Source organism: Thalassophryne amazonica, chromosome 20, assembly GCF_902500255.1.
Source record: "Thalassophryne amazonica chromosome 20, fThaAma1.1, whole genome shotgun sequence".
NCBI classification, from domain to species: domain Eukaryota; kingdom Metazoa; phylum Chordata; class Actinopteri; order Batrachoidiformes; family Batrachoididae; genus Thalassophryne; species Thalassophryne amazonica.
Window position 1 is genome coordinate 4,688,282 of NC_047122.1, and position 12,701 is coordinate 4,700,982.

Sequence of the window (12,701 nt, forward strand, 5' to 3'; positions counted from 1 at the left end):
ACAAACAACACGGGAAGGTTGTTATTGGCAAACATACTGGTAGACCAAGGAAGACATCAAAGCGTCAAGACAGAAAACTTAAAGCAATATGTCTCAAAAATCGAAAATGCACAACAAAACAAATGAGGAACGAATGGGAGGAAACTGGAGTCAACGTCTGTGACCGAACTGTAAGAAACCGCCTAAAGGAAATGGGATTTACATACAGAAAAGCTAAACGAAAGCCATCATTAACACCTAAACAGAAAAAAACAAGGTTACAATGGGCTAAGGAAAAGCAATCGTGGACTGTGGATGACTGGATGAAAGTCATATTCAGTGATGAATCTCGAATCTGCATTGGGCAAGGTGATGATGCTGGAACTTTTGTTTGGTGCCGTTCCAATGAGATTTATAAAGATGACTGCCTGAAGAGAACATGTAAATTTCCACAGTCATTGATGATATGGGGCTGCATGTCAGGTGAAGGCACTGGGGAGATGGCTGTCATTACATCATCAATAAATGCACAAGTTTACGTTGATATTTTGGACACTTTTCTTATCCCATTAATTGAAAGGATGTTTGGGGATGATGAAATCATTTTTCAAGATGATAATGCATCTTGCCATAGAGCAAAAACTGTGAAAACATTCCTTGCAAAAAGACACATAGAGTCAATGTCATGGCCTGCAAATAGTCCAGATCTTAATCCAATTGAAAATCTTTGGTGGAAGTTGAAGAAAATGGTCCATGACAAGGCTCCAACCTGCAAAGCTGATCTGGCAACAGCAATCAGAGAAAGTTGGAGCCAGATTGATGAAGAGTACTGTTTGTCACTCATTAAGTCCATGCCTCAGAGACTGCAAGCTGTTATAAAAGCCAGAGGTGGTGCAACAAAATACTAGTGATGTGTTGGAGCGTTCTTTTGTTTTTCATGATTCCATAATTTTTTCCTCAGAATTGAGTGAGTCCATATTTTTTTCCCTCTGCTTGGTCTAAAAAAAGTAACCATTACTGATTGCCACAATTTTTTTTTCTTGATTTCTTATAGTGTCAGGAAGTTGCCATTTGAAATGACTTTAGTTTTGTGTCATGTCTGTGATCTGCTTTTTTTTCTACAAAATTAAACAACTGAATGAACATCCTCCGAGGCCGGTGATTCCAAAATTTTTGCCAGGGGTTGTATAACCCACTCCTCTGATCGTACAGTTCCATCTTTTGAAATATGTTGTGATCACTTGTATCAAAAGCCTTTCTCAGATCAATAAATAAACCTATTACTATTTCCCTTTGGTCCACATGACTACTGATCTCTTCTACTGAATCGATCAATGCCAGTGCAGTGGACCTACCTGCTCCAAATCTATACTGAATTTCATCCAGCAAGTTATGCTATTCTATAAATTTATCCAATCCACTATTGTAAAGCTTTTCCAATATCTTAGAAAATTGTGACAACAGAAACACAGGCCTGTAATTTGTAAAAAGATGTTTACTGCCAGATTTAAATAAAGGTATCATTTTTGCCACTTTCATATTGTTTGGAACAATTCCAGTTTGAAATTATTTATTAAAAATTATATGCTAATGGTTTTTTCAATTTCAGTAATTATCTATGATCCATTGACTTTTTACTTTTACATGTATTAACTACCTTAATAATTTCCCTTTCATCTAATGGACCAAGAACACTATGTGTGGCTCTGGTTTCTTACATGCCACCCGATCCAAACACCACTGACGGACCCGGTAAAAAATGGACAACTGGGTCTCATTCAGCGATCTAATTAATGTCAAGCCCTCACTTCGGGTCATGACTATTTCTTTTCTCTAAATGAGAAACTTGTTGCCTGCTAACAGACAAATCAATCAGGAATATTATCCTGATGCTCATCCACTACCTGTAGATGATCCCTGAGTTCCTGCACGCACTCTAAGCATTCCAGCTCAGCCTCTGGACACAGCTCACACCAGGCATCCTCTAACACACCCTCATCATCTATCTGCTGCTGAGCTTCATCTATTTCATCGGCTTCAATCTCAAAGTGACGTCTGTTTGAATCAACAACAGACTTCACAGAATGCCTGGACCCATCACTAAACCTGACATAACTGCAACTGTAAAACTCTTCAAAGGTTACACAGTTAGTAGGTTTCAGGTGGGCGTCTATGCGATGCGGCAGGAACAACTGCAAGATGCTCTGATAAAACAACTCTGGACTTTTGGTCTCAGAGAAGCGAGCATATCGAACTACAGCTGGTTGTGTCCGCGTTCTCTTAGCTACAAACCCATACTTGCCTTTTAACTTAGTAGCGCCTTTACTTTTCTCATTCTTTGAGAGAACATGATATTCGGACACAAACGCAGCCAGACACATATCATCAAAAACACTATCATTAGGTCTGTTCCTGTACCGATCAACGATGCTCGTCATCCACATGTCTTCGGCGCTAAGATGGTCGGATGACGCTCAGGATGCCTTCTGTTTTAACACACTTAAAGGCAAACTCATCCTAACGGTACTGTCCCCTGTGGGAATGAACATGACTTTCCTGGAGCACTCTTTCAGATGCATATTACTAAGCCTGTAAACAACCTCCTGAGCTGACACGTCCCTGTGGTGCAGATAGACACTGCCCAGTTTCTTGAGAGCCTCTTTAGCACTAACATTACCTTCTTTAGAGGCCTCTTTCTGCGCATTCCCTAACAATAACACCATTTCCCGTTCAGCTTTGGAAATGTACGAAATGATGTAAACTACACAGGCATATGCATCAACAACAAACTGGATGTCCATATTGGCATTCCAGCACTTTAACGAAGGCTTACTGTACTGGTTAATCCACATCTCATTAACCTGCCTTTTCAAAACAACCTGAGTGCTCCGAACACTGCTATTATAAGCTTCTTCAAAAGCTTCTTGAGTTATTCCTAAGTGATGAAACAGCTGTTCTATACTATCATAACTGTCCTCATCCGACAAAGCCTGCTTAACGGAAGTCAAAATTCTCTTGGCCTGTTCCTTCTTCCTTCTCTTTTCTTTTAAATGCTCTAAACGCTTTTTAAGACACTCACAGGGTGCACGGACATTTGTGGAATCAACCGCACAACAGCACTCTTCGAAAACCTCATCAGGTTCAGGTCGACTGATAAAGGTCCTAGCAGAAGCTGGCCTGGGAAAATTGAAACAACACACAGTGTTTTTACAAGTCTGAGTGTCGTTTCGAGTGTTGCTGACTGAACAGTGGTAACAATGTCAAGCAACTCCTCATCTGATGACGGTAGTTCACAAGTGACATACTTATCAACAAACTGGACTACCTCCTCATCAGTGTTCTTGTCGATCAGCGGGGCATTCTCTACCCAGAACAAACAATGGACATGGGGAGAACCTCGCTGCTGAAACTCAACCCAGTAAAAGTAATCCTTAATTTTACCTATCGGGTGAGACGGCGACATCAAAACCTCCCTAAGGAAACAATGCCACCGAAAGTCAAACATACGAGCTGCGGTGACTGCATTGCGACGCAACAATCACACCTATCAGCCCATTCTAAATCCTCTACAGTGGCTGCTCGGCCCTCCTGCTTCAGAATACTATACAGCAGATTCGTCCAACACATATCTGCTGAACTGAAAGAACAAAACTACGTGGGAACACCCAGCTGACGCACACAGGCCAGAAGGGCACGCTGTGCTCCCTGTCAAAAAGCTGGAGTGCCTCTAATAGGCTTAAGAAAACGATAACCGTCATCAAACTCCAGCATCTGTTTCAAAGAGTCCTCATCTTTTAAGATGTCAGAGACATTGTAGGACCTTTGACCCCCTTTGCCTTTATGCAAAGCGATTGAAACCTTCGACAGGACCTGTTCAACCTCGGACATGTACTGCGCAAAAAATATGTATTCAACGTTACATGCAAACCTGCCATCTGCATGAAGGATCCTGTTGTTGAAGTATTGCGACAAAGTCAAGCGATACAGCCGACGCTCGTGATGTGTTTCTCACCCGAGGAAACAACACGGGGAAACACTTTGCTTCATTCGCGGTATCACTAAGCAGCTTCACAGGATTATTGCCTTCTGCTGGAGCTACATTCAAAACACCATCAAAACACTGGTCAAGGACCTCCTGACCAATATCAACAGGCATGAGACATGTGTCCTGGAACATGCCATGCTGCTGTCTGTCATGCAGAAGCTCATCCTCAGCTGCAGCATCAGCACAGTCTACAGTTTCTGATGCCCCAGGAACTTCGACTTCCTCTTCCCTACAAAACTCATTTAACCAGGCCTCATTAAGCACAATATCCTTATAAAGGCTAAAATCGAAAAAGGAGTGCTACGTGGGTCCACAAATTGTGAATCAAAAATATTAAAAAAAAATCTTAATACACAGGTGCTCAATTGGAGGTGGGGGTGCTATACAATACTCAAAAAACTCATGTTTTCGTCTTCAAATTATGAAAAAATGAAAAGAACTGCTCAGTGTGAAAGCCTCAAGAAGACCAAAAACAAACCTCCAAGGCACTCTGTGAAAATTAAATGAAAAGCCTTTATCGTGGCATGGCTATATAATTAAAATTTGCACCAACGCGTTTCGGCCCAGCATGGCCTTCATCAGGATGTCAAACAGATTTTACACAGGTGTCATAGGTCTCCTTTAATAAGGAGGAAATGAGTGCACACCTACACTCAAATGATAGAAAGAAATTGACATGAGAAGTGCTTTTTAAAAAAAAAAAATGAACAATGGAAAGACAAAACGCTAAAAAAAAACCCCAGTATATAATATGTATAATATAATACAATTGAGTAAAGTATATGTAATACAATCGCTCAAGTGATAAACCCCAACGAAGCTGGGACGGGCACCTCCTTGAACAATCTAAATCACATATCATAAATATGGAGAAAAGTTTATATCAGCGTTGAGACCTGGATGTTCAGTAGCTTTTAATAGTACAATCCAATAAGTTTCACGTTGTAAGAGGAGAAAAAGTCTATCGCCACCACGTGATTGTTTTTCAATTGTCTCAGTGACCATCACTTTTAATTTATTGACATTTGTGTGTCCAGCCGTATGATAGTGGACGGTCATAGGGTAAAGTGGATCTTTCTTGTATATGGCACATTTATGCTCTGCAAGTCTGTCTTTGAGTCTCCTTTTTGTTCTTCCAATATAAAAACATCCACATTCACACTGCAATTTATATACCACAAAAGATGTATTGCAGTTGGCATACTTTTTTAATTGAAACTTCTTTCCTGTACGATCTTTAAAAAATAGTGATTTATCAATATTAGGGCAATGATTACAATTGCCACAGGGGAATGTTCCTTTGGGGAGCTGAAGCCATGTGGATGAAGTAGCAGGTGGTTGGCTCCTCACCAGACGATCCTTAAGGGTGGGAGCATTTCTGTAACAGAATGCTGGAGGACTTGGAAACACGTCCTTAAGGTGAGCATCACTGTCAATAATGCTCCAATTTCTTTTAATGATGTCTGTGATCTCTCTGCATCTGGAGCTATATTGTGTGGAAAAGTAAATCTGGCCTATAGGTGGCGCCTGAGCCTTTTTTTTTTTTTTAAAGTTTTCCTATCTGTTTAACTCTGCTGTATGTTTGTCTCAGTGCATGTTTATCATAACCTCTTTGTTGGAATCTACCCATCATGGTAGAGGCCTGCACCTCAAAATCTGCATCAGAGTCACAAAGTCTCCTCAGTCTTTGAAATTGTCCAAATGGGATATTATTTTTGAGGTGTGATGGGTGAAAACTGTCAGCTCTTAAAATTGTGTTGCGATCCATGTTTGGTCATCTTTCATAATATTCAAGTCCAAAAAGTTAATATTTGATTTACTGTATTCTAGACTTAATTTGATATTGGCCTGTGCAGAGTTTAAATATTTATGAAAATCCAGTAAGATGGGACCTGATTATTCAAAACCTTATAAGTAAGAAGAAGAATTTTAAATTCTATTCTAGAATTAACAGGAAGCCAATGAAGAGAGGCCAATATGGGTGAGATATGCTCTCTCCTTCTAGTCCCCGTCAGTACTCTAGCTGCAGCATTTTGAATTAACTGAAGGCTTTTCAGGGAACTTTTAGGACAACCTGATAATAATGAATTACAATAGTCCAGCCTAGAGGAAATAAATGCATGAATTAGTTTTTCAGCATCACTCTGAGACAAGACCTTTCTAATTTTAGAGATATTGCGTAAATGCAAAAAAGCAGTCCTACATATTTGTTTAATATGCGCTTTGAATGACATATCCTGATCGAAAATGACTCCAAGATTTCTCACAGTATTACTAGAGGTCAGGGTAATGCCATCCAGAGTAAGGATCTGGTTAGACACCATGTTTCTAAGATTTGTGGGGCCAAGTACAATAACTTCAGTTTTATCTGAGTTTAAAAGCAGGAAATTAGAGGTCATCCATGTCTTTATGTCTGTAAGACAATCCTGCAGTTTAGCTAATTGGTGTGTGTCCTCTGGCTTCATGGATAGATAAAGCTGGGTATCATCTGCGTAACAATGAAAATTTAAGCAATACCGTCTAATAATACTGCCTAAGGGAAGCATGTATAAAGTGAATAAAATTGGTCCTAGCACAGAACCTTGTGGAACTCCATAATTAACTTTAGTCTGTGAAGAAGATTCCCCATTTACATGAACAAATTGTAATCTATTAGACAAATATGATTCAAACCACCGCAGCGCAGTGCCTTTAATACCTATGGCATGCTCTAATCTCTGTAATAAAATTTTATGGTCAACAGTATCAAAAGCAGCACTGAGGTCTAACAGAACAAGCACAGAGATGAGTCCACTGTCCGAGGCCATAAGAAGATCATTTGTAACCTTCACTAATGCTGTTTCTGTACTATGATGAATTCTAAAACCTGACTGAAACTCTTCAAATAGACCATTCCTCTGCAGATGATCAGTTAGCTGTTTTACAACTACCCTTTCAAGAATTTTTGAGAGAAAAGGAAGGTTGGAGATTGGCCTATAATTAGCTAAGATAGCTGGGTCAAGTGATGGCTTTTTAAGTAATGGTTTAATTACTGCCACCTTAAAAGCCTGTGGTACATAGCCAACTAACAAAGATAGATTGATCATATTTAAGATCAAAGCATTAAATAATGGTAGGGCTTCCTTGAGCAGCCTGGTAGGAATGGGGTCTAATAAACATGTTGATGGTTTGGATGAAGTAACTAATGAAAATAACTCAGACAGAACTGTTATGTGTCGGACGCAGCTCGGAGAACCGACCAGCGTTTGAAGGACCCAGTATGAAATAAGCAGAGCACGGTTCAAAGGCTAACTGAATTTAATACATAACAGTGATAATATAATAACAAAAGGTGCGGCCTGGCGTGGTGCGCTCCCAGCAGCGCTAACGGTCCGGAGCCAGAAGCTGTTTCGGACCCAAGGACCCCGCCGACACCCCCCAGGTGGCCGCAACAACCGAGTCTGTGAAAGAAGGAACCATTATGTGAGTCCACACTCTACACACAGAACACTTAAAGGTGTACAAACAGCAAACACTTCCTGGCTTGATTACTGATCAGCTTCCCAACCTGCAGGCATGGAACAATCAGTTCACAAAACTCCACTGCAGTGAAAGCTGATACATGACTAACAAACAGCTCAATACAATAAGGTGTGAGGGACACCACATTTACTGACTGTATAACTGTTAGTCACAAAATCTAACGTACCTCAGGAAGTGTGCTGACGAGTGTGAAACCTCACCCCCTCCTCTTTCACAGACTGTGCATCAAACCTGGACGTTCTCAGCATCCGCTGCTGATGAGATGGCTCCCAAGACGACGATCTCACCCGTCTGGTCACAAAGTCGAGTCTCTGGCAAATACACACTGTGCACTCCAGTCTTAAATGCCAACATGTTCCAATCCATCCAGATGCACCACAGCTGTGAGTCCTGACGAGTCGCAGGTGATCAGGGTGAGGTCCTGACAGCCTCAGCAACACAGCCACTCAGTCCCAAACGCACGCCACCTGGGAGGAAAACCAAAAGACAGAAACAAACCGGCAGCCAGGCCCCCCCAGCCATATAACACAGAACAATCGGAGAGAAAGAGTCTAACCAAATACCGGCATCACTGAAAGCAGCCAAAGATAACGATACGTCTTTGGGATGGTTATGAGTAATTTTTTCTCTAATAGTTAAAATTTTGTTAGCAAAGAAAGTCATGAAGTCATTACTAGTTAAAGTTAATGGAATACTCGGCTCAATAGAGCTCTGACTCTTTGTCAGCCTGGCTACAGTGCTGAAAAGAAACCTGGGGTTGTTCTTATTTTCTTCAATTAGTGATGAGTAGAAAGATGTCCTAGCTTTACGGAGGGCTTTTTTATAGAGCAACAGACTCTTTTTCCAGGCTAAGTGAAGATCTTCTAAATTAGCGAGACGCCATTTCCTCTCCAACTTACGGGTTATCTGCTTTAAGCTACGAGTTTGTGAGTTATACCACGGAGTCAGGCACTTCTGATTTAAAGCTCTCTTTTTCAGAGGAGCTGCAGCATCCAAAGTTGTGTTCAATGAGGATGTAAAACTATTGACGAGATACTCTATCTCACTTACAGAGTTTAGGTAGCTACTCTGCACTGTGTTGGTATATGGCATTAGAGAACATAAAGAAGGAATCATATCCTTAAACCTAGTTACAGCGCTTTCTGAAAGACTTCTAGTGTAATGAAACTTATTCCCCACTGCTGGGTAGTCCATCAGAGTAAATGTAAATGTTATTAAGAAATGATCAGACAGAAGGGAGTTTTCAGGGAATACTGTTAAGTCTTCTATTTCCATACCATAAGTCAGAACAAGATCTAAGATATGATTAAAGTGGTGGGTGGACTCATTTACTTTTTGAGCAAAGCCAATAGAGTCTAATAATAGATTAAATGCAGTGTTGAGGCTGTCATTCTCAGCATCTGTGTGGATGTTAAAATCGCCCACTATAATTATCTTATCTGAGCTAAGCACCAAGTCAGACAAAAGGTCTGAAAATTCACAGAGAAACTCACAGTAACGACCAGGTGGACGATAGATAATAACAAATAAAACTGGTTTTTGGGACTTCCAATTTGGATGGACAAGACTAAGAGTCAAGCTTTCGAATGAATTAAAGCTCTGTCTGGGTTTTTGATTAATTAATAAGCTGGAATGGAAGATTGCTGCTAATCCTCCGCCCCGGCCCGTGCTACGAGCATTCTGACAGTTAGTGTGACTCGGGGGTGTTGACTCATTTAAACTAACATATTCATCCTGTTGGGAAAGTGTAAGTACACGGACCCACAACAGGGGGCGCAAATGAACGGACAATAGAATAGGTCAAATAACAACACTTTACTGTTGCGAACGTGCACAACAAACACAACAGATTCCACAATAGATCAAAGGTCAAATTACAAGGTGTCGTGTGGGCAGGCTCGAAGATAGGAGACGCCTGTCCAAAGCAGAACCGGAACCACACGATTTCCTCCGCCACCAGACCCCGGGAATACTGGAGCCGCCAAGTCCCGAACTCCCAGGTGGCCACTGCCTCCGCGTGTCGGACCTGGTACTGCTGGCGAGGAACAAAAACACAAACGTGGGTGCGTCTGCACCCAGCAATCTGCACGGCAGGGAAGCTACCTCCACCTCTCGTTGGAGAAAAAGTCTGTTATCACTCACAAAAATCACAACAAAAAGGCTTTCTATCAAGCAGTCAGGCTGAGGATATTACCTTTCAGGTAGAACGATATCTCGGCAAAGAGGTGGAGATGACGTCTTGCTGATATACCGATGCAGATCAGATGAGTGGTGACAGCTGTCACAGGTGATGAGTGTCAGCTGTCACCCCGGCTGCTCCTGTGAGGCGGCAGCGCCCTCTGGTGCCTGGAGCCCGCACTCCAGGCAGGGTGCCCTCTGGTGGTGGTGGGCCAGCAGTACCTCCTCTTCAGCAGCCCACACAACACATCCTGCTGTAACCAGGTTTCTGTAAGGCAGAATAAATCAATATGTTGATCAATTATTATATCATTAACCAACAGGGACTTAGAAGAGAGAGACCTAATGTTTAATTGACCACATTTAACTGTTTTAGTCTGTGGTGCAGTTGAAGGTGCTATATTATTTTTTCTTTTTGAATTTTTATGCTTAAATAGATTTTTGCTGGTTATTGGTAGTCTGGGAGCAGGCACCGTCTCTACGGGGATGGGGTAATGAGGGGATGGCAGGGGGAGAGAAGCTGCAGAGAGGTGTGTAAGACTACAACTCTGCTTCCTGGTCCCAACCCTGGATAGTCACGGTTTGGAGGATTTAAGAAAATTGGCCAGATTTCTAGAAATGAGAGCTGCTCCATCCAAAGTGGGATGGATGCTGTCTCTCCTAACAAGACCAGGTTTTCCCCAGAAGCTCTGCCAATTATCTATGAAGCCCACCTCATTTTTTGGACACCACTCAGACAGCCAGCAATTCAAGGAGAACATGCGGCTAAACATGTCACTCCCGGTCCGATTGGGGAGGGGCCCAGAGAAAACTACAGAGTCCGACATTGTTTTTGCAAAGTTACACACCGATTTAATGTTAATTTTAGTGACCTCCGATTGGCGTAACCGGGTGTCATTACTGCCGACGTGAATTACAATCTTACCAAATTTACGCTTAGCCTTAGCCAGCAGTTTCAAATTTCCTTCAATGTCGCCTGCTCTGGCCCCCGGAAGACAATTGACTATGGTTGCTGGTGTCGCTAACTTCACATTTCTCAAAACAGAGTCGCCAGTAACCAGAGTTTGATCCTCGGCGGGTGTGTCGTCGAGTGGGGAAAAACGGTTAGAAATGTGAACGGGTTGGCGGTGTACACGGGGCTTCTGTTTAGAACTACGCTTCCTCCTCACGGTCACCCAGTCGGCCTGCTTTCCCGGCTGCTCGGGATCTGCCAGAGGGGAACTAAAAGGTCATACTCATAATGACCTTTATAGGTCAACTTGCGCTTCAGTTTCACTGCCAACAAAGACCCCTCCATACTGGAACGAGGCAACAAGTTACTTGTCTGTACAATGTTAGCAGGGACACAGGTCACTGGACCATGGACTCCATTTTGCCCCCCTTTGGGCAGAGCTAACATCTTCATAAATGGAATGTGCAACGCAATTAAGTGTTGCTCTAAACTATTCAAACATGCCAATTCTGGCACAACAGGTTCAACTGTGAGATTGTTCAGCCATCACTCAGGTGGCATCTCACCCCTGTTGAGCTTGTAATGGCAACTGTAACAAATCCACAGCTTTCCTCGAGCTGTATCTAACCACTGACAAGTCACATCGCAGTCCTTAGTACACTGATGCAAGTAGTCCTCTGTTATGCACTTTGATGCTATTGAGGCTACTGTCTCAGTCTTCCTATAGTCCTCCCACTTACAATTCAGAACCTGGTACCTAAACAACAATCGATGGCACACACAACAGACAAACTCTGGGCCATCCTTCACTTTCTCTAAAAACTGCTGCACAACAAACTCAAACTGTCCTGTCTGCTCTTTCTTAACAACCCGTTTCCTGATGCTTGCAGCCTTTACACTATCTCTATGAAATGTATTTAAGCGATATTTACTTTTACTTCGTTCAATCATTTCTCTCTTATGCAATACATTAAGTTGATATTTCGCTGCACTAAGGGTCTTAACCCTTATCTTATGTTCAAGATTCTCTCTGTATTTCTGTACACTAAGGGTCTTAACCCTTATCTTATGTTCAAGATTCTCTCTATATTTCTCTACACTAAGGGTCTTAACCCTTATCTTATGTGCAGGATTCTCTCTGTATTTCTTTACACTAAGGGTCTTAACCCTTATCTTATGTTCAAGATTCTCTCTATATTTCTCTACACTAAGGGTCTTAAGCCTTATCTTATGTTCAGGATCCTCTCTATATTTCTGTACACTAAGGGTCTTAAGCCTTATCTTATGTTCAGGATCCTCTCTATATTTCTTTACACTAAGGGTCTTAACCCTTATCTTATGTTCAAGATTCTCTCTATATTTCTGTACACTAAGGGTCTTACCCCTTCTCTTATGTTCAAGATTCTCTCTATATTTCTGTACACTAAGGGTCTTAACCCTTCTCTTATGTTCAAGATTCTCTCTATATTTCTGTACACTAAGGGTCTTAACCCTTATCTTATGTTCAGGATCCTCTCTATATTTCTGTACACTAAGGGTCTTAACCCTTCTCTTATGTTCAAGATTCTCTCTATATTTCTCTACACTAAGGGTCTTAACCCTTCTCTTATGTTCAAGATTCTCTCTATATTTCTCTACACTAAGGGTCTTAACCCTTATCTTATGTGCAGGATTCTCTCTGTATTTCTTTACACTAAGGGTCTTAACCCTTCTCTTATGTTCAAGATTCTCTCTATATTTCTGTACACTAAGGGTCTTAACCCTTCTCTTATGTTCAAGATTCTCTCTATATTTCTCTACACTAAGGGTCTTAACCCTTATCTTATGTGCAGGATTCTCTCTGTATTTCTTTACACTAAGGGTCTTACCCCTTCTCTTATGTTCAAGATTCTCTCTATATTTCTGTACACTAAGGGTCTTAACCCTTCTCTTATGTTCAAGATTCTCTCTATATTTCTCTACACTAAGGGTCTTAACCCTTATCTTATGTGCAGGATTCTCTCTGTATTTCTTTACACTAAGGGT

The 12,701-nt window shown here is 41.5% G+C and overlaps 1 pseudogene; it reads right to left on the minus strand.

Annotated features, from left to right (window-relative positions):
• Window positions 1-2,453: 2,453 nt before the first annotated feature.
• On the minus strand, window positions 2,454-11,887 carry LOC117502342 (annotated as a pseudogene).
• Window positions 11,888-12,701: the final 814 nt, after the last annotated feature.